The following is a 23,597-nucleotide window of genomic DNA, read 5'->3' as shown; positions in this document are numbered from 1 at the left end:
AGAGGATTTAATTCATGAGTAAAGTGGAGAAGGGGGTATACTAACTCCTATCTGTCTATTGATTTTACAATGCACAGGGATCCAATTCAGCCCTGGGTTGTTGTTTTTTCAATCTGTTGTGGTAAAACATTTTGGTGAGGATATATATAGAGAGAATGAGGAGGTTGGAACAATCTCTCATTTATTAGATTTGAACGTAGGAATTTTTACAGCTCTTTTGTTTATGAAGATCTTTTTCAAAAATCCAGTGACAGCATTTAATCCAGTTCCTCAATAAATAAATCTGCTCCCATATTCTAGTCTTCTGAATAATGAATGAAAAGGCCCTAGCATGCTTTATAAGCACTTGATACTTTTCAATTATTTTGATCTTATTATTGTTTAATTAAATTGGTTGCTTTATTATTGTTGAAGCAAGTAATTAATTTTATTCCACTGAATGTAATTTTTATTATCCGTGAAGCACTTTTTATATACTTGCTTAATTAAAGTTCCCCCCCCAACAAATGAAATAGTTTGATTCCAATTCTGCAAGAGAAAGGGAGTGCCATGTACATAGCAGAGACAGGTTTACCAAAAGTGGGTGCTGTGTGTACAGTTTTCAGCCTACTCCTGACCATAAAAATGGTAATAGCACCGATGAGCTATTTAAGCAAGGAAGGCAGAAACACTGAGCCAAGGGGTAGGATTCATGGAGCCACAAAAGCTTATTTGTGTGTCCCACCTGACTGTCAAAAGGCACTGACACTTAAAAAAAAAAAAAGAGGGGATACACATTTTTGTATATCGGTATAAATGAGGTGCAGGCTGCACCATTAGAATTTCTTCTTAAGAAATAATATTTAAGGAACCAGATTTGGACTTCCAGGTTTGCTCCTTCCTTTTTTTAACACTGCATTCCCCAGAGGGCCCTGGGATAAGAAGCTGGATCCTGGAGCTTGTCACCCCTTGTAATAAAGTTGCATATCTCTACTTCCAACTTTGCAAGGTAGGAAAAGCTCCAAGGAACCCTTAACTAATTAAATGTATCCAGTTTCTAGGATTAATTTATCAAAGCAGCTTTCAGGGGAAGGAAAACAGAGCAAAGCTTAGACTGGTTGTATCTTCTTTTATTCCTCTATGCTATACAGTTATAGCACTGTGATTCCATTTTAACTATCATGACAACAATCTATGGAATTCTGGGATTTGAGCCAGAGAGCTCAAGTGCCTCCCAGGACTATACATGATGCAGCTGTGGAGTAAAGTAGAATCAATAGTGTTTTATAATTTTGGGGCTGGTAGTTTTCAGAAATGGCACTTCAAACTGATCAATCAAGAATCTTAGGTGACTTGGGGTGGGTCTACGTTGTACAATTATAGCACTGTGATTCTGCTTTATGTTATTTTATTTTTACAGTGGCCTCTTGGTATCTGCTGGGGTTTGGTTTCAGAAACCCCCATGGATACCAAAATCCATGAATGCTCAAGTCCCATGAAATACAATGACATGGTAAAATGGTTTCCCTTATGTAAAATGGCAAAACAAAGGTTTGGTTTTGGGAATTTATATATTTTAAAATATATTTCCAAGCTGCGAATGCTTGAATCCATGGATTAAAAAAAATTCATGGAAATGGGGCAGACTGTATTTAGAGTATCTGTACCCCAGTACAATTAAATTAGTGTGAAATGAGTGGTATGAGCCACTTTGAGTCCCTATACCAGGAGAAAGGCAGGATCTAGCAGCAGCAGCAGCAGCAGCAGCAGCAGCAGCAGCAGCAGCAGCTGATATATTTGTGTAGTCTGGATACATCCACAGTCCTCCTGTGCTTTTACAAGTGACTATTTAAGTCTGAGCGGTGGGGATCTTGTTAACTCTGCATGTCTGGACAAATGCTCTTTTAAGTTATTTCTGAAAGGGGGATTGGGAGGAGGTTGGATATAGAATCTATCACATTCTTGTTCCTATTTCCTCCTCCTCATCAGCACAATCACTGATTACACTGGAACAGATATTAAAAGATGTTCAAAACATCTTAATTGTAACATATTTTTACCCATTTATAACTGTGGAAAATCAAAGCAACATTCTAACCAGATTATAGAATTCTACAGCATCACTTTCACACCCATTCCTGCTTTGATAAGGTCATGAAGATAAATATAGGCACAGAGACCTGGAGGTATAAAGGTCTGAATCTCATTTGTTGCCTCTGATGTATTTTGATCCAATCCTTTTATTTGTGAGTTGTCACATAGTCATCATTATTTGTATAACGTAGCTCTTCATCATTATTCATAAAAGATTCTCTTGCTTGAAAGTGTGACAGTTCAATATATGCACAATATGAAGGCATGATCAAAGAGGCAGCACAGGAGAACAGGAGAAATCTGTTTTTCTTCTTACGGTTAGTAGTTACTCTGCTTCATCAAGTGAAATGCATTAGTCACAAGGAGTATTTGATTTCCTCACTGTTATGCTCAGATCAGATGTCTGAGCAATTCTCAGTGCATTATCACCATTAATTTCTACAAAGTTCTGTCAAATGCAAGCTTTGATAGTTCAGTGAGAAGCTTCAGTATGTCTTTCTCAGAGGGGAAGTTTAGACCTTTGGCTCTGGGAATGGATAGCAAGTTAAGACCATGACTGATGAAGCTCAGTGAATGCCTGGGTATAGCGGGTGGGGGGGGGAGGTTTTGCAAAATAAGTCTCTCCGGCAGCCATTTTTTCTAATTCTGAAACTTCTGATTTTGAAAAAATGACAGCTGAAGTGACTTACGGGGACCGAATTCAACAATGGAGGCAATGGGAAGCCATTTTGAGGGGGAAAGTCCATGTGGTAAAATCAGTGAAACTTCCAAATTTGGCTCAAATTTGGAAGAGGTAAGTTGGACACCAAAGGCTGTGCGATAAAGTCCTATGATTCACCACTTACTCTGTCTCCTTTGGTTCTGGCCCTCTAAGCAAACACCATGTTTTAACACCAAAGTCCCCTATTCACTTTTAGCTGTTATTTTACTGACTATAAGATGAAGCATCATTCACTGGTCCCCAAACTATTTTCTGTGTATGCACATGCATGCATAACTACAGTACTGAGGAATCCTTGGCAGCACAAATTGTTTCTCCAGAAGATCACTCAATGTTAAAAGCTACATCCAGACAGCAGCACTCCATACTTTTGAGCGACTGCTAAATTGAGAAGATAAAAAAATGTCCTGGGGTAAAGTGAATTGCTTCCCCATCCCACTGGATTCCAAGATACAATCTCCCTGTCTCCCTCCTCCTCTCCTCTTTTTCTCACACTGTTGGAAGCCAACAATGCAGGCAGTACATTTTGTGCTAGCTTCTGTCAAATCAGGAGATTGAATTATCCTGCACCTCTGGTAATTTGGTAACTTGAAGATTCAAGTACACTCAGCCTAAACCAATATTCTGGGTGTGAGCAGCATGACTTGAAATGCACCATATCATTGTAGCACTGAATGTTGAGTGTCATAGAGCCATTGAACTGTTGATCTATGCCCTGAAGAAAAATCACGCCTGACGTCCAGTATCTATGGGATTCTCCATTTCACAAAAAACCTCAATGTCACCAAAAATGAGAAGTCATATTTGTGTGTGTGTGTGTGTGAGTGAAAGAGAGAGGGAGAGATTCCTGGTATGAAATTAAAAGTTCCATAGATGTTTGATTTCAAGCATGATTCTTCAGAGCACTGATCAACAGTTCCATGGCATTGCACAGCTGGGTGCTATGGATGAGAAAGCCCTCTCCCATCCCAACACAATGTATTGATCTCACTGGGAGAACATGGAGGAGCTCCCCAACAGACCTTCATCCTTAGGCAGACACATCTGGAGAGAGGTGTTCCCTCAAGTATTGAGGTTCTAAGCCATTTCGGGCTGTTACCCCAAAAGGCTGTGGGCTGTGGGCTTCTCTTTAAAATACGGGTGAATCGCTTAGTGCAGAGAAGCTTGTGAGAGACTGGGTAACACTGATGATCCTTTCCACCTATTTATTCCAGTACTAGCTGAGGACTCCAATTTTGGGTGAATAAGAAGAATATATTTAGAAATATGCAAGAGTGCAGTCAAACACACAATAGTAATTCAAATAGATACACTATTCAGAGCTAATTGAAATAGAGGTATGAAAATGGGATACTGGAGTTTTAGGGGTGTTGTTTGTTGTGTGCCTTCAGATTGTTTCCGACTTATGGGAACCCTAAGATGAACCTATCATGGGGGTTTCCTGGCAAGATTTGTTCAGAGGTTTGTCATTGCCTTCTCTTGAAGCTGAGAGCATATGTCTTGTCTAAGATCACGTAGTGGGTTCCATGGTCAAGGGGAGAACCCTTATCTCCAGAGTTATAGTCAAACACTCAACCTCTATGCCATGCTTTAGGAGTGCAGAGAGGGTAATATTTACCTTTCCTGGAGAGGAGACCACAGAAAGCAGACAGAATCTGAGGGTAATGCAGTGAGTAGAAGACACACTGTGTATGAACCATGTGCCTAGCTATGTGTGAAAAGGCTAGATTTGGGGGTGATATTTATATCTGAGATCCTAGCCTCAAATGATGTTAGGTTCTATCTTGCAATGAAACAAAGACCTGATGGTCTTCTAGGGAATCAACAATGGGATTCTGGAATGACTGATGGCTTTAATTTAGGAGTAACCAAAAAATGATTGGATTTAAGCCAACCCCAGGACAGATGGAGAGGGAAGTTGGCTGGGAACATGGCAGTAAGTAGGAAGTGTCGGCTTACTAGCTTTTGCCTTTGTTCTTAGTATACAGAAAGCCTGAGGGGCGATGGAGTGATCAGCAAACCCATTCAGATTTTACCTTGGAATTACCTCAATGCTTCACATGTCTTCAGGTCTATCTGTCATTCCCATGGGCAAGTGTTCTGGTGTTCCAAAGGTCATCATGATCAAGAACATGCCTGCCTGCAGATATGAAAAATGGTAGCCCCAAATATAACATGTTAACAGGGCTTTAAATGTTACCAATTCAGATTGGAAACATATTGGTAATCTTTTTTTCACAGTATTGTAAACACCCAACAGAATGATGTCTGTGGTCATCCCATAGGCTTTGGTAATTACTATGCAGTAAACTGCTGACTCCCATTTACAAAACAACAAGACTGACTGACAATGAGATACAACCTTATGTCAAATTCCAACTCAAACAGCTCTTCCACACTGCAGAAATAAAGCTGTTTGACACCATTTTAATTGTCATGGCTCCTTCCTATGGGATCCAGTGATTTGTAGTTTGGCAAGATATTCAGTTTGATCTGTCAGAATGCTCCGATGCCTCACCAAATTACAGTCCTAGGATCCTATAGGATAAATCATGGCAGCTAAAATGGTGTCAAGCTGCTTTATTTCTGCAATGTGAATACACCCAAGATGATGTTTATTATGGTTACCCATCCTTTTCTCCATTTGTACTGTATTAAGCAGCCACTGCAGGAGATGGGGATCTGTTCTCCTCTGGATCAGGATGCAACAGATTGACATTTCCAATCCCCTCATTCCAGCGATCTCTGATGCAACCATCAGAAGCAAGTTCGCTGACTAATTCCTCCCTGCATCAGTGGCAGAAGGTGTATGGAAAGGTCAATATGCTGATCAATAGGAGAACAGATCTTCATTGCTTGCAGCAGCGAGTGCCATGTAATGCAGGACTGGGGAACGTTTATGATTGTAGCAATTGTTCCATGATCATGACTATGTAGGAACCATTAATATGAATAAGTTACAGATGCTATTCATATCTCCACGGCAAATGTTTCTGGTGGCAGCTGCTTTATACTTTGCCTGTGTAGGCAGTCACATATGTCTACAGTAGAATCATCTAGAGCCTTGTTTCTTAACCTTTTCTTTGCCAGGGATGGATGCTTAATTTTAAGTTATGCATCCATAACTGCAATAGTGAATTCCAGCCATTATTATCCTCCTTGAATGTAAGGATAAGGGCAGGGTAGGAGTTTAAATGCTAACATAAATAAACAACATATTTCAGTTGAACGTGTTTCATTACATTGTTAAAGGAACTCTCTAAAAGCACTGCTGAAAATTAGTTGTGATCAAGGAACATTACCAGTAAAGATAGCTCCCAACAGAAACCCAAACCCATAGTTTTGAAACTTCTGTGCTCTTTGATGAGCATTTCAGACCATGACTTTTATCATACCATGTTAAAAAAGAACACTCACACAGAATAGTTTATTATGTCAGTTGAGACATCTGCTGCTTGTTTGGATGGCAAATTGGCAAGTCTTTAATATTGTCATATTGATCCAAAAAGACAGTAAACAACCAAGTGGCCATGGAAACCGCACACAGTTTTATCTTGTTACTTTATTTCTAATTGTGAATTTAATTCTGGTGAAGAGAGCCAGATTGGCAGCACCAGAGGACAAAGTCTTCTACTTCCCTAGAGATCAGAGGCAGCTTGGATGAAAACAACACTTGATTTCTCCCCACACATTCTCCCTACTCTGTGTCTTTCCTGGATATAAAAGATTGTGGACAAAGAAATAGTTTCTTTAGTAAAGTAGTAATGAGATTGTAAGATGGACTTAGGATCTTATAACTGCTGTGGATTCACATTTGCATTTCTTAATGACCACATGTGACCCCCCCCCCCCCCCCCACCCCACCTTTTCAGCCTAGCAGCACCCCAGACAAAAGGTTTCCAAGTTGCTACAAATCAAGGGGCTGGAAATGATGTGTGCGGGTGCAGGTTATATTGAGTGAAGCAGTTGGGACAGAACTCTATGGTGTCTCCCTAGATGCCTGCTCTCGACACGCAGATTACCTTTCTGTCTGCATGTACAGCTCTATTGCTCATGTTGTTGCAGAGAAGAGTATCTGTACAACTGAAAGGGATGCTCATTTTTATTACAGTTACAGCATCTGTATGTTGGGAAGCCAGGAAGTATCTGGCACCTTATTTTATGCAAATAGTTCTATCTCAAGCAAACTAGTTGCTTATTATATTGGTCAAGGGAACAGGATGTTCCCTAGTACTTTACTTGTGCAAGAGCAATAATAAATAATATTCCTGTCAAAAAGAAGATTAAAGATGCACTGCATGTTGTCACATGAAATTACAAGTTTCCGAGATTGAATCTGCAACATGTCATTTGAAAAGAATATACAGTACTTAGTTCAGTTGAGAGGCTAAACAAACAAACAAATAGGAGAGGACCCCAATCCATGAAGTTGGAGGGAATTTGGATTGCTCACCGTTGCTTTGAGATCAGACCTGCATGGTAAGTACTGTAAGAAGATTAGAGTCTTTGCAAACTGTAGTACATGTATTATGATGAAGTGTTAACAGCAATTAACACTATATGTTAATTATTTCTTTAACTGAACATTTGGTATCCAAGGCATAATAACATGGACAGAATATAGATTCCTACACCACAAAAACAAAGAAAAAAAGAAAGAATTATTATTATTATTATTATTATTATTATTATTATTATTATTATTTATATACCACCTTTCCAAAAGATCAAGGCGGTTTACAAAATTACATAAACAAATATATAAAATACATAATCGATTTACATAAACAGATAAATAAAATACCTAAACAATACATAACATATACAAGCTAAAATTCCATCATTCATCCCTTAACTAAAATACAACCATCATTAAACATTAAAAATTAAAAATAAAGGTGTTTTCCTCTCTCTTGGTCTAGTAGAAATTTGTATCTACATGAGTTGCAGGTATCACCAGAGACAGAAGGGGAGGAATCATGTTGAAGATAATCAGTGTGTCTCTGTACATAGGACCACCACCTGCTGTGTTCTCAAGTGCCCACACAGCCTGCTCACAGATGTGCATATGGGGAGAAGACAAGAGAACCACCAAGCCCTGGATGGCATTGGCTTCCACAACTCCTCTGGTCTGATCGGATGTCCCTGAAACTATGGCTCGGTATGCACAGGTGGGGAAATACAGCACCCCCTCTTTGCTGCAGATCATTGCCGCAGCAACCAAACCATGCAGCAATGCTACACCAGCAGGAAGAAGCTGCCTAGAGCAGCCTCTTCCTTAAGATGTCATAAGGGCAGCCCTCTGGCGGCCCTTCCTGGCACTGACGTTTGAGTGCTCAGAGGCCCTTACGTCATGGATACGTCCCACATGTGGGTGGTGCCACTCAATAATGGCGCCCACCTGCACGTACTAGGGCTCAGGAGTGTGCGGTTGCTGTGCTCCGTACTGGGCCTATGTTAGTGAGAGCCCAGGCAGCCTCAAATTGCAAGGTGGGGAGGTCATGATGATATAGGAAGTCCACCAATTTTGGAACAATCCCAGCTTTGAGGACCTGGTTGATCAGTGCATTCTTTTGCCTGGACAGCAGCTTCTTGACTGCTTGTGCAGCCTTAAACTGTAAACGGGGGATCATCTGATTTTATCACTATGATTATTTCCTCCAGAGACATCTTAGCAGCGATGTTCTTGTCATCTATCTCCAGAGATAGGTTATCCTCTGCAGTGATACAAATGTTCCTTCATTTCAAGATCTGTTCATCTTTCCTGGCCTTACAAAGTTCTACTCCAACCTCTGTTCTTTGCTTCCTCATTACAGCAAAGTCTTTGCCTTTGAACTACCACATCTGCTCATTTTGCTCATTTGTGGTTAGCATCTTCTCTACTGTCTATAGACAGCACACAGACGTGCTGGCAAGGCAAGTATCCCCTTGCACAGCTTTCCTTCTGCAATCTACAAAAAGGCAGTACAACATATTTCAGCATTTAAAAAAAATCAAAACCAAAAATATGCATATGTGAAATGAAACATGTACACCTCACAATCAAACTTCTGTTTTGGTGCCCAAACCTGATATTACTTTAGTGTTATTTTACAGTAGTGGCTGCTGGAAACAGACACCTGGGAGCAATCAGCCAACTCTGACCTCAGCTGCTTAGAGGAAGATCAGGATCCCCATCATCTCCATGTAACACAACCCAGGCAAAAAGCTCTCTCATACTTTGCCAACTCTTCAGACTCTGAGAGCACCTACCAAATATCTCTAGATTGGCTGGATTGGATATCAAGGGGCAGAGGACACAGAAAAAGAATAAACTCTGCTTGAAAATCAAAGAATGTAATTGGGCAGGTGCTGGAGGGAGGATCCTGACTGTGGATGATGGTGACCCATAACACTTGAGGGAATTGGCAGACTTTCCTACTTTTTTTTTCACTTGGCCCTGCACCATACACCAAAAGGGGCAGTTGATGAATCTATTGTTGCCAGAGCAGTGAATCCAATCTTGGTTTTAAAGCCATTCTTCACACAGCTGATTTGAGTTGTACAGGAGCACTCCTTTTACTGAATCTCTCCCAGCAATAAAGTCCAACACTTGAGTGATACCTATTGTACCTGGAACAGATGTGTGAGGAACAACCATAAAACTGAGAATAGAATCATCCCCTGTACTGACTACCTCTGTAGTTTTCACATAAGCAGCCAGTTTAAGGGAGAAAGAAAAGGAGAAATATTTGATGAATGTAATAATGTAATAAGTTCCCTTTCCTTTTCTTTCAAATATATTATACTTTTATGTATTTGGTGATTTTATTGTCTGCTTTTGATGTCTGTTGAATCAGTCAATAAACTTTTTTTTACTTCCTTTACATACAACTAACTATTTGATATTTATTTAACATTTTCCCTAATTCTTTCCAGTATTTCACTTGCATGATTTTTTCCTCCCAAGGAAACCAAGGCAAGTTAAGACTTAAGAAATGTGGACCCCTTCGAAATTTTGTGGGCTACTAGATCTTGAATTCTTTGTCTCTCTTTTTCAACCCCCACCCCGCAGCCTGTCATGTTTGCTCTTCTATCACCACACAGAGAACTGAGTAATTTCTGACAGCAGGTTGGCCAACTGCTTACAGGCAGCCTTTGAAAAACCCATCTCCTCTTTGGCTTCTGCTCAGCTGACATCTGTTATAGCCAGGGAGTTTGCCACACCCGTGTGTCAGTATACAAACACTTGGGTCCCTGGAGGGATTGCAGCATTTGGATACTGATTCCTAGGGATTTTTGTTGTTGTTAGCCTGAAGGTCAATGAGAAAAATAAAGGCCACAGTCCAGCAGAGTTAGACATACTTCAGCCTTGGTGATTCGAATGGGACTTAAACATATGGAACTGTGCACTGAATTGAGGGTGGTGATCACAACAGACCAAGTGCAGGATAACCAAAGGTCATAAACACAAAGGAGGACAAGGCACCACAAACTGTAGGACATTCAGGAAAAATATAGCACATTACAAAATAAAAGCTAGAAACACTAATATAAATATAAATTCATTTCCTGTGGTTTATATCACACACACTGTATTTTGTTACGTACTCAGCATATTTTTCTGATGAACTTACCTTTGTTAAAATACTTTGTTGTCTTGATATTTATAGAACTCTAAACAAGGCAATGCTTAAAACTACTTTACTAGCAACAAACCCTTGACTGAATCTACATTTAAATTAATCCTTTCATTTGTCCATTGTGCTGAAATTAAGGGGAAAACTCCTTCAGTATTTGCATTGTGTCTTCAAGCAGCCCATTGCCTAACATCTTTGCTGTCCCTCTCCCCTCTGAGAAACAAACAAATACTGAGCTCTGGGAGCAAGTCTTCACTGCTGCTGCTTCTGGGAGAAAAAGAACTTAAAAGGACCCAGCCTATTCCCCTATTTCCAGCAAGGCCAGGTTGCCAGGGAAACAAATTTCTTAAAGGGGAATAGTAAATGTGGTGTTGCTCAATGAGCTTAGTAGGACCGTATCGCACCACTAAAATAACCCAATTTAACTCTCTCGATTTGAATTCTAATTTGGGAGGCAGCCTGGTTCTATTGAATGTAATTTGCCTCTGAATCCATCAGCCAAATACAGCCCAAATGTAGCCTGGGTCCAAGGAGTGCTCAGCAAGCTGCTTTTCATAGTCGGAAAACTCCTGCTCCTGGGATTCTAGATGCAGCCGGACTGTATTCAGCTGGGGGATTCAGCAGCAAATTATATGTGATAGAATCCATCTGCCTCCCAAATTAGAATTCAACTTGGGAGCGGTAAACTGGGTTTTTTAGTGGTGCAATAAGTTCCTTAGTCATGCTCAAAATGGATGACATTTGAGAATTCTTCCTGGACAGAAGCTTGAAATGTAGGACATGTCCTGGAAAATGAGGATGTCCGGTCACCCTGACCAGGCAAGAGAATCATGCAGTCCTCCAGATATTGATGGCCTGTACTGGATTACCTATTGGTATGGGAAGTGGGAATATGTGCCCTTCACTTCTTGTTGGACTGCAAGTTCCAGCAGACTTAGCCAGCTCAATCAATGGTGATGAATTCTGTGAGCTGCAGTTCAGCAATATGCATGAATCCTTATCCATTAATAGATTAAGAGAAGCCAACTATTTCAAAAGCAATGTGTCTGGCCTGTGGTTTACCCAGTCTATTTCATAGTGTGTATAAAATTTAAAAATTATTTAGAATATATACACATACAGATCTCTTAGCTTGGAATTACAGCTTACTTGCAAAGGACAAGGGATGCAGGCAAGAGATCCTGTATTCATATCTTAACATCTCCAAGTAGGACTGAAAAAGAGTCCCATTTGAAACTCTGAAAACAACTCTAATTGTCAGCATAGATGGGTGTGTACGTCACACAACCCTTCACATATTGCTAAGCTGCAACTTCCAGTGTTCCTTACCATTTGTTGTGCTGGCTAAGGCTGCTAGGACTTGCAGTCTACAACATCTGGAAAATGTCAGCACTAGCAAAAACAGCATAGAGTTAGATGGACCATTGGTTTGCATAAGGCTGTTTCCTATGACTATAATGGAGCTTCACCAAAATAACATGGGAGCCATATGGTCTGCCCAGACCTTTCCTTCATGTGGACAGTAAATAGGTGTGCAAAACAGTGGAAGCAACTCTGGCAATGAGCTGCAAGATGTCTAAACTCTGGAGCTGTGCAAATAGTGTCTAAAAAGAAAGCTTGTCTATGCAAATACACCTCCTCCCAATGGGAAAAGTCACTGTGGCTTATCATCAGGTTTCTCTTGTGGAGAAATCTTCCAAGTGGGACTTGGGTGGGATTTGTTTGCTCCCCTTTACACATGTCCTCTTTACACATACAAAATATGAACAACTGGCAATTAACAGCTCATATTCATTTCTCCCCAATGCCATCCCCACTGTTTACTCCTGTTTCTGTTCTTTTTATGAAATAAATGACAAGAGCTGACCAAAGGAGTAGAAAACTGTTGGCTGCCCAGATGTTGTAGACTTCAGCTCCCAGAATCTCCAGCCAGCATGGCCAGTGTTAAGGAACTCTATGAGATGTGACCCAAAACATCTCGTGAACCATATGCAAAGGTGCCCCCTCACTAGCTTACTGAGGCGCGTTACAGACCACCTAAAAGAGGTGGTCTGCCGGCACTGCTGGTTCCCAGATGAGGCAAAAAGAAGCCCAGAAATGGCACTTCTTTTTGCGTCCCGGAAGTGGTGCCACAAGGCGGTAGTCGCGCACTCGTGGCATCACTTCCGGGGCACGTGTGGACGCTATGCGTCCGCTACGTCAAGATGACGGCGCCCATGTGGAAGAGCACTGCCATTTTGTACATGCTCCGCGCGTACTAGGGTTAGGGGCATCAGGAAGTGACGCCCCTTCCTAACCCTAGTATGAGCAGAGCGCGTACTTTATGCCCGTCTGGAACAGGCCTGAATAAGGATTCTGAAACTATATACATTTTGAAAATGGTATTCATGTTCTTAAAAAAGTAGAATGTATGTGCCACATGTTTTTCCCCTGGTATGTTTCACTCTTGTTTTTCACTGTGCCTGGCAAACAGACACAGGCAGGTACAGCTGGACAGGCACACCTTGGCGATACAGTAACTGCTTTACTTGTTGACATTATGGACATTGTTTGTTTTTTTTAAATCTGGAATCCTTTCACATCAGGATGTGAGAAGGGAATCTTAAGCAGTGCTAATAACAATTCCACTACTGTTAATTTGAGAAAGACAAGATTTTTGCTCAAATCCTTGACTCATGTCGTAGCTGATCTAGATTTAATCCTAGCAGCCTATCATGCTCATTTACTCTTAAATCTCCCTGAAAGCCGGAGAGAGACAACAATGAACATGTGTGAGCTTTAATACTGTAGGAACAGGTAAGTTGGCAGATCATCATTAAAAATTATCAGTTGTGACCATTTCACTACAGCAGTGACAAGCTGTAAATTCACTCTGGAGGTAAAACATGTGCCTGCTGGTATATGCCTGAGGGAGTTCTGGGAATTAAGTCTGCTCTCAAAAATATTCCAGTTATTCATGTGACTCAGCTGCTGAAATCAGGATCTTTTTGTGGTCACATGGTGGCATGCTGATTCAGTCTCTGCTCTAGCAGCACAGGATACAGGAAAGCAACACCTCATCAGAGAAAAGACTACTTTCTCCTTTGATACAGAAAAGACATAGTTTCTCATTATGGATTTTTCTTTGTTTTTAAAAAAACAGCATTATCTAGGGTCATGAAAGCTTCAACTCACACTGGTGAATATTTCTTCTGACTTTCAGGAAGACATCCTCCTGACTCATATTCTAAGTTGCCAGTTTTTGATACCTTAATCTCATCCTTATTTATCTGGATACAAAAGTAATGGGGGAGGGGGGAGAAGGAAGCCTATGATGCTCTCTTCTAGAGGGCTGCTAATCTCCACTGGAGGCAACATCAAATTGTACTCATCATGCTCTTTCCTAAGATTTCCTCTGTAAACTGCAAACTCTTGAAGTGACCAGCTGAAAGCACATAACAAAACACATGCCCAAACAGGTATTGGTGTGGATCTCACATTCCAAATGGTTCCTGAGAGTTTTGGAATAAAGACCTTAAAGGCTTCAGACCCTGTGAAACATGGGAGCAATGGCATGTCTAGGTTTGCCACCTGTGGTGTTTTCTTCTTGTAGACAATACATTGGAAGAAGAGATGCTTTGGTTTATATGGAAGCTCTCCGTACCAGGAAGAACCCTGGAGAATGGAAAGCCAGAGATCTGGCTTGCATGGAACGCTTCTTTGAGAGAAAAACTTATGCAGGACATCATTTCTAGGACTTTATGGACTGCAACTGCTTCATACTGTAATTCTCAGAAATGTAGCTGTCCACAATTGCTTTTCCAAGCTTTGGGGTGGCAGACACTATAGGAGCAATACAGCTCTGTGTTCCTTTCAGTTTGGATATTGTTTCTCCTGTGAAAGGAGACATAGCTCCTACCATGCTGATGTAGTAGGGTTTAAAGGAAAACATGAAGACACACCTACTACCATGACAGTCTGCATGATAGACTGGGGAAAGAGAAGAGGGTGCAGAGGTATAGGACATATTGGTGGAAGCATTTGGACTCCATCTTACCTCTGTTATCAAGTTTGGATTTTAATAAAATTTTGGAATAAGTAGACTTCACTATGACCACAAACTGACCTCCTAGAGGAACTGCCATTAACCCAAAAGCGAGGAGAACACATAGTCAGCCTGCATGGGAAAAGGCAGGATCCCTAGAAGATAGACTTGGAAAATCCCCACAGTAAGTTTGGGAGTTGCCAAACAAGGATGGCCACCACTTCCAAAGGTAATACAATAACCTTGGCCTCACACCTAATGGGCTGGTGATCAGTTTAATGACCCAGCCATTGATCTGTTTGCCCACCAGATTGTGTCCAGACCTAGTCGCATTGTCGTAACTTCTCCTCTCCTCGGCTTAACAATAGTCCAGGTAAACAAGTATTTGTCTTGCGCTTTATTTCATCGCTACAGGCTAGATTCAGCCTGTAAAAACCTAAGGTTTTGGGACCCTCTGTGTGCTATTACCAGATTACAGAGTGGTCCATGCCAGTCTGAACTCTGATCTTAGCTCCTTTGGCCATCTTTCCCCAAGTTCCAGTGGCCATGAATCTCCATTCATCCAAACCTGCATCAGACTTCCTAGAGAAGACCTCTAAGGTAACGTATCTCCTGTAGTGGTGCCTCTCTCTCTCAACCTATCTCCAGAATTCACCCTTTTACTTTCCACCAGTATTGAATGTATGTGTGTGTGTGTGACCCCTTGCTGTATGTGTGTTTTTACTTTAATAAACTTTAGACATTTAATTGGACATAGTTGGTATCTGCGTCATCTCTCAAGGGATTTCCTGGTGACCTTTGGTCTTGGTGAAAGATGTTGTTAGGGCCCCCTCTCAGCAATTTGAGCTAATTAAAATTTCTCTAATTGAGAGACTGCCTAACGCTTCAGATATACTATCATGAGAATGAATTAATCACAATGTTAGAATTAGTCTTGGGGGAAAAAAACTTTCCCCAAATACCAGTTTGCTAAAACCATTACCAGATTAAGGGAAATTAAGAGTTTTCATAGCTAGTGAAATATGGCTGAGATGACAACAACAAAAGATAGATTTCTGCCTAAGAAGCTATGTAGCCCCAAAGGAGGCCAAAATGATTTTTTTGTTGTTGTTGAAAAAAAACTAGACTCCATTGATGTTACAAAAATGTCATTGAAATAATCATTCAAAAAGAGAAAAAGGGAATCTAAAGCAAAATTCAGGAGGAGGAGAACTGGCTGGATGTGATAGAGGACTCATCCAAGTGGCCCAATAATTATAGTAAATGTTGGGCTACTGTATTATGCTTTTTGAAATTTATGCCACATAATGGCTGTTCCACCACCTTTACTGAGTAATGCCCTAAATATGCCAGGGTTTCAAGCACTCTTTTTTTCCTGCTTGAAGGAAGCTTATATGCCCCCAAGGATAGTCTATAGCTAAGTAGAGGGGAGGATGGGAATTTCAGCTAAATATTTATTTATTTATTTATTTGGAATATTTATACCCCGCTCTTCAGCCACAAAGGCTCTCAGAGTGGCTTACATTTTTTTTAAAAAAAATTAGACAGTTCCCTGCCCTCAGGCTTATAATCTAAAATGACAAAACACAAAAGGAGAAGGGAATGGGGGGGGGGCAGGAATCAGATTTATTGGCTCTTCTCTCCTTCTGGGGCCACTGTCATGGTGGATGGGCTGGAGGCAGGGCTCTTCATCTTACTTTGGGCTAGGCCTGATGGAACTGCCCTGGCTCTCTCCCCCTCTGAGGACAGATGATGGTGGATGGGCTGGAGGGAGGGCTCTTCTTCAGTACGGGAGAGGGAATAAGCAGTAAAGATGATCTTCCTCCTGCCAGGACTAGCAGATATATTTCAGATCCACTGTTTAGGGGCTACATAGGAACTGTGAAAGTCCCCGAAACCCCACTTACCAGTAAACAGCTGCTGCGATCTATGAGAATTCATTACTCTGTTGGTCAAGAAATGGCTGCCTGACATTCCTTGCCCCTTTGCACAAGAGATCTTATTGCAAGGGAGATTTGTGACAGGGTCCTTTTTTTGCCACCATGGACACCATCCACACAGCTAAACTCGCATCAGCTTTCTCTCTTAACAGTTGTTCCTCCCTGCGTCTTACAAGACTCTAGGGTGCAAGATCTATCACTCTCCTCCTGTACTAAAGAAAATAACATTTTGACAGGGCAAGCCCAGCTAGTTTCCCTTCTTCCTTTAAATAGTTCAGTTCAACCCAGTTTAATACATTCAAATGAGCCATCCAGATATACCATTCTTCTATGAGACTTTTCCCCAACCTGGCATTAGACATATGGAGTACAAGTCCCATTATCCACAAACAGCTTGACTCCAGGTTGGGAAAGGGCACCATTTGGGATAGCCTCTCCTAGGGCATCAAATCAGTCCTATATGTTTTCTTTCAGTTACCTGTGCTTCCCATTTTGTCTGAAACTGGAAAATGACCTGATATGGAGTTTTGGCAGACATAAGTACGTTAATTACATCCTGCCTTCTGTCTAAAATAATTTTTAAAAACCAGTTAGAAGCACTGCTCATATCATTACCAAATGGAAACCACAGCCAGAATTATTCTGCATTATCCATATTTAACAGGCTGTGGAAATAAAGGAAATATCTCATTATCTAAGCAGAAATCTGTCAAAAATAATTGCATATAAATAAAATAGAGAAATGATGATATTTCAAGTTCTCTGGAATAACTTCTTTAAAAAAGAAAAGAAAGAAAACCATGAGGTACTGAAGAATTTAAGATATGTAGAAAAAAGTCCTTCCCTGGGAAAATTAGGGGATTTCCATTCCTTCCTGCTGAAAAATGCAGTGATGGTTTTCAACTTCAGAGAGAAAAAGTCCTTGAAAGGCAAAAGATTTCAGGCTCCCTGAAAGAGATTGTCTTTCATCGTTAAGGCCATTGATAAATGTATCCAAAACAGTGGGGAAGTTTCTATGCAAATATTAACTGTATATTAATTATTAAACTTGATAGTAAATGAAGTTTGCCAGAAAGAGAAGTTTTAAAAATATTCACTGTTAAGCTCTCTTGAGGAGAAGGAAACTCCCACAAGGGAAAAGAATTGTTGACCTTCAATAGTTAAGGAGACATTGATAAAGCCTAGACATAAACATGACCTGACAACCATATGCTCCAGTGAAATTTAGCCTGAGATGGAAACGGGATAAGCAAATTCCTTTTTGTTCATGACCCTATGCTTACTTTCTCCCCACCCTCCTCCAGCAGAATGACACATCAAAATCCCTCTTGTGTCCTGTAAATCACTCACATGGCAGCATCAGCCTTTGAAATGCTGCCCTGTGTTATATTCATATCTCCCGGCAGACAACCCACATTGGCGGTGCTTTTGTCTACTTTGGAACTTTATGGTTAGGAAAAGCACAGGCAAACCAGTCAATGTGCAAGAAAGGAATTTTAATTGTTTTATTAATGCTCTATTCAGAGTGGTGCACAGTTTTTGAGTTAGGCTGAATGCATCAGCCTAACAGTTTCTGACTTAGGCTGACACCACAGCCTTTGCTACTACCACCACAACTCCTTGCAGAAGAATGAAGTGCGTTTGAATCTTGGAAGCACAAACTGGTGAATGGCCATCAGGTATCAAATATTGCAAAGCATTTTTCACCCTCTTATCCAATGGTGCTTTCTCCACCAAAGAGCATCCTTCCCAATTCCTTTTTCCAAGTGCTCTGGGCAACATCCCATTTTCTGTTTCAAGTTTCTGGTGGCAAGTGCACCCTGACCTAGGAGATCACCTTGCTATTTTTGTGTTCCTTAGAGTAATTTCTCATGTAGTGTGACCTTAAGGCACAGGGTTTTCTCGGTACGTTTCTTGGCAAGTTCCTTCAGAGAGGGGTTGCCATTGTCATCCTCTGAAGCTGAGAGAGTGTGGATTGTTCAAGGTCACCCAGGGGGTTTCTGTGGGCATTGTGTTACTTCTGTTAACTGTCCTTATACTGATAACTTCAGTATGATTACTGTGAATTTTATAAACATCTGTGACTAATGAAAAGGGCTTTGTTAGACTTTAAATTGATCTTCTGTTGTTTCCATCTTGCTATACAGTATTTTATGATTGCTTCGCAATTTTTTTGAATAAATTCTTTTGATTTCTCATTTATCAACTGTGTTAGTCTGTCCATTTCACACATGTCAAGTACTTTTAGAAACCAATCTAATTTTGGTATGGTGTCAGTCTTCCAGGTTTGTGCTAAAAATAATCTTGTCACGGAAATCAGGTATAGTAACTTTCTCCAGTGCTTCCTTGCAGATGTTTGAGAGATTTCATTAATCATATTCAATAGACAGATTTCTGATATCATGTCAAAGCTTATATTTAGCATGCTGCAAATGCAGTTATGTACTTGTTTCCAATTTTTAAAAACTTTTTTGCATTTCTACCAGACGTGATACCATGTTCCCTTTGCTTCTTGGCATTTTCAACATCTGTTGCTGGTGTTTTTGTATATCTTTGCCATCCATTCAGGGTTGATATACCATTGAAATTTCCTCATCAAGTGATTTTCCCTCAAATTTTGACACTTTAGGAATTTCTGCATGTGTGTGTGTGTGTGTGTGTGTGTGTGTGTGTGTGATGCCAGCTATCCAGCGTTATCTCATGACCTAAATCCTTAGCCCATTTTGTCATAGAATATTTAATTGTCTCATGTTTGAGTTGTCTTTCCAGTAGTATTTTGTAAAATTTAGAAGTTAGTTTTTGTTCTTCACCAATTAACAACCTGTCCAGCTCATTTTTTTTAATCTCAAAGCCCTCTTGTCCCTGATCTGTTTTAAATCTGTCGGTTAGCTGTTTATAAAGAAACCAATGGTGGCTAATTTCTAAGTCTTCAAGAGCTCTCAATGATCTGTGTGTATGCTTTTTGAGAAGGTTTTTCCCCCAAAAAATATCCCCATATCTTAACCAAGAACTGAGAAATGACCTATAAATAAAAGCTTCATGAAGTGAAATCCAACTGGAGATACCTTGGTAAAAACGCTGCTTTATTTTTGTCCAATTCTCCAGGATAGCTCTGCGAATAAAATGATGACCAAAATCATTATGAACTTTATTTTTTCCATACCAGAGGTATGCATGCCAGCCAAATCAAAGATTGAATCCCTTGATGTTTAATAGTTTAGTGTTTTCTAATTTTATCCAGTCTCTGAGCCATATTAAGATATTTGCCTGTAAGTAGAGTTGGAGATCTGGTAAGCTGCATCCACCGTTATTTTGGTGTCAAGAGTTTTCTATCTGGCCTGTGCTTTCTATCCTTCTCAAATAATTATTTTTAATTCTTTGTTCCAAATATCAAATGCTTTATTATTTATGATAATCGGTATGTTTGTGAACAGATAATTAAATGTGGGGACAATAGACATGTTAATAATAATAAATTTGTCCACTTCTCCAAGTTTTATTTGTTATAGTTATTTTTGAAATGTTCTATATTTCTCTTTGTGATCCCATATTCCCAGGTATTTTGTCTTTTATGATCATGCAATTAGTAATCTCTTGGAGTGTAGCTTATCCATCATATGACATGTTTTTTGTAATCATCACAGATTTATAGGTATTTATTTTAAGCCCAGCAGCTTTACCAAATATGTGAAGATTTTCCATTAATTGTGTATACTTTTAAGTGGGTCATCAAGAAATATCACCAAATCATCAGCGTATGCCTTAAGTTTATATTTGTATCCCTTTATTTTAGGGCTTCTGATCTCTATATCTTCTCTTATTTTGTTTATTTAAAGCTTCCAGAACTGTAATGAACAGGAGCGGGAACAAGAAACATCCTTGTTGGTACCGTTTTGTATGCTAAAACATTCTGATCTCCATTTATTATTAAGTGCATGTTGTTCTTTGTATATGTTTTTAATCCAGCCTAGAAATTTTGATCCTCATCCTAGTTTGTCTAAAGTCCATAGGATGCAATCCCACTTTAAATTGTCAAAGGCCTTTTCGGTGTCCACAAACAACATTCCTAGCTTTTTATTGTTATTTTATTTTTGTAATATACTATTAAGTTCAACATAATTCTAATGTTATCTTTCAGATGTTTTGCTGTGAGGAATCACATGAGCCTGTCTTCTTTAGGTAATAAAATGATGTCAGCCTGTTTCCATGTTTCGGGAATTCCGTCTATAAGTATTTTATTTGTTCTTCTCAATCTTTTGAGGGGTTTTTTTGTGCTTCTCTTTTGTTTCTTGCTCCTTTCTGTATCAGAATACCTCTTGCAAATGCCTTACGGGTGTCCCAAACCATATTAGTCTTTATCTCTGAGTTAGTGTTTGCCAAGAAAACCTGTTTAAGTTTGTATCTTAAATTGGGCAGAAATTCCGTGTCTAAGAGTAAGCTGTCATTTAATTTCCAATTATATTGTGTTTTCTCAGTTTTCATTTCCAAATATATAGGGCTGTGATCTGATTTTATATTTGGGAGTATCTGCATTCTTTTCCACTCTTGGTAGCAGTGTGTTGGACACCAAGGACATATCAATCTAGGGGGAAAAAGTTAAAATGCAACAATAACCATGGATATCAAACATAAATGAAAAACCAAACAACTATGAAGGCGACCACAATTCCTCAGAAATTACTGGATCCCCGCGTAAGGTGAAGGCCCACTGTATAGTGAATCATGATTAGGATTATAAGGGACAGCATGTTATCAATGTATCTTGCACATTTAACATAAACAGGTTTTTAGAAATCTCTGTATCCATTACAAAGTTAAATATGCACGTGCTCATTCAAATGAATTTAAAAGGGCAATCTTCTACCTGTCTATCCATCAAAGTAAGTCTTGATAGGATTATTGCCTTTGTGCGGCTCCACAGAGTTTACAATTAAACTTTTTGACAAGGCTTATCATAACAAGCATACAAAAGCAAAGCACAGGATGAATGTGAAGCTGAACTAAGCATTCATTGGCAAAGAAATGCAGGCCATTGTTTCTTGGCAACAAACCACAGACATACCCCATTATTTGGGAAGGGGAATATGACAAGCCAGACACCCAGATTTTTTTTCTTCTGTTCGAAATGCATAGTTTGGTCCAAATACAGCTTTCAAAATCCTGATTTTGGTGGTGCTGTTGAAATTCTTTCCCCATGCTCTATGTTTGTTGATTTGTTTGTTTGTTTTGTTAAACACCCTGCTGCTTCTTTCTTGCTGTAATAGAGAAATACTGATTTGTTCTCAGGCTACAGTTTCTTCCTGATTGCCTAATCTGGTTCTTGAGGAAAAGACTGCTGGTTGAGGTATTACCTTTAAGTGCAGTCACTTAAAAGAAAAATCCTGAAAATAATTCCAAAGATTCTCACTGGTATATTTGGGATATAACTTTGGTCTAGGGTAATCCAAGATCATCTTGGGTAGCAGATGACAATGTGGTATGCAAGTTACTGTGCCGTCTGTGGAGAATTTTATGACCAATGTCATCTATTTTGTGATTTGAAAAGATTTGTATTGGAATCCACGTGCATATGACCCACAAAGAGTCATCCACCAACCTTGTATTATAGCAATTCCTACTCAGTTTTCATTCAAATACCCAACTAAGATCTCTGCCCTGCACAGATATCTCTACTATGAGTGGAAGCTGTGACTGAGCGCATCGGCAACATTTGAATCCACTATGTCTATAAACTTTATTTCAACTTTGACATTCAACTTTTCTGCTCTGACTCATAGATGGCCAAAGTGCTTCCACAATTTGAGAACAGTGGGAAACAAACTCCCAAAGCAGAAGAGGAGAACACCGTAGGAGGCAATTCAATTTTTCCTTACCCACATGAAGTGAGAGCATGCTTCTGCAATGGCATGAAGACTGTTGAAGGAATCACTGGAGCAATCTACAAATTATGAAAACACACTGTATCCCAGCAGCTGTAAGCAGCATAACCCAAGGTGAGGAGTGATGGAAGTTAACAGTTCAACAACATTTACACCTCTACATAATTATGACAAAAATGGTCTTCAAGCACTCATGTTAGCTTATCTCAAGATTTCCCAAGGTTGCCTGTGACTGCAAACCAGGGCCTTCTTCTGCTATCTGTTGGGTCATATTCACAAGGCACACGTATGCCATGAGTAACAACATAGCCTATTTACTCTGTTTGTCAGGAGCTGCCAGCATGTGGCTGGAACACACTACACAGTTATAGGACTATACATTCAGGCAAGGCTTGTATGTAGCAGAAAGGATTTTTAATGCAGTGTTTTTAGCTTCTTCTTTTTACTGTGTCTTATTTGTGTTTTATATTATTTTAATCGTCTGTTATTAACAAAAGTGTCAAATTTTTTTGGAGGGGTTGGATATATTTTTAAACTGTACCTTATTTTTTAAATGCTTGTAAAGTGCTTTCGCTCCTGTACAAAGATGGACTCTTAAAATATAAAGAAATAAATAGTGCCAATAGGAGTAGGCTCATTGACTCAATAGATTTACATATGGTGTTGAATTTGACATTGATTGTTCCCCCTAATTCAGTGGGTCTATTTTAGCTCTAGAGTTCATCTACATGGTAGAAATATTGTAGTTTGACACCACTTTAAGTGCTGTAGCTCCATCCAATGGAATCCTGGGATTTGTAGTTTTGCAAGGTCTTTAGCCTTCTTGGCCATAGAGTGCTGATGTCTCACAAAACAACAAATGCCAAAATTCTGTGGGATGGCAGTTAAAGAAACAGAAATTTAAATAATGAAAATAGATTTGCTGCGATGTGCCTTCAGCTCATTTCTGACTTTCTGCAACCATAAGATGAACTTAGCATGGGGTTTACTTGACAAAATTTGTTCAGAGGGGATTTCCCTTTGCCTTCCTCTGAGCAAATATATCTGGACTCCTTCAGTCCAAATAACCAATTAGCTTCCTATTCAGCTCCAAGCTCAGGTCAAGATACTGGTTATTCACTTTAACAGCTTGGTACCTGTGGACATTAAGGACTACTTCTTATGAAGTTAATTCACCCACCAAAAGGATACTCCAAAAACTATCTGAGATGTTACTCCATGTTTCCTTTCAGACAGAAGAATGACATATCTGAATACAAGGGGCAGGGCCTTTTCACTTGTGGCATAGATATTATGGAGCACCCTTAGAGTCTCTTTGAAAAGTGTTCTGAAAGACACTGA

The sequence above is a fragment of the Sceloporus undulatus genome, chromosome 4, assembly GCF_019175285.1.
Source record: "Sceloporus undulatus isolate JIND9_A2432 ecotype Alabama chromosome 4, SceUnd_v1.1, whole genome shotgun sequence".
Classification (NCBI taxonomy): Eukaryota; Metazoa; Chordata; class Lepidosauria; order Squamata; family Phrynosomatidae; genus Sceloporus; species Sceloporus undulatus.
This window is presented reverse-complemented; position numbering follows the sequence as displayed.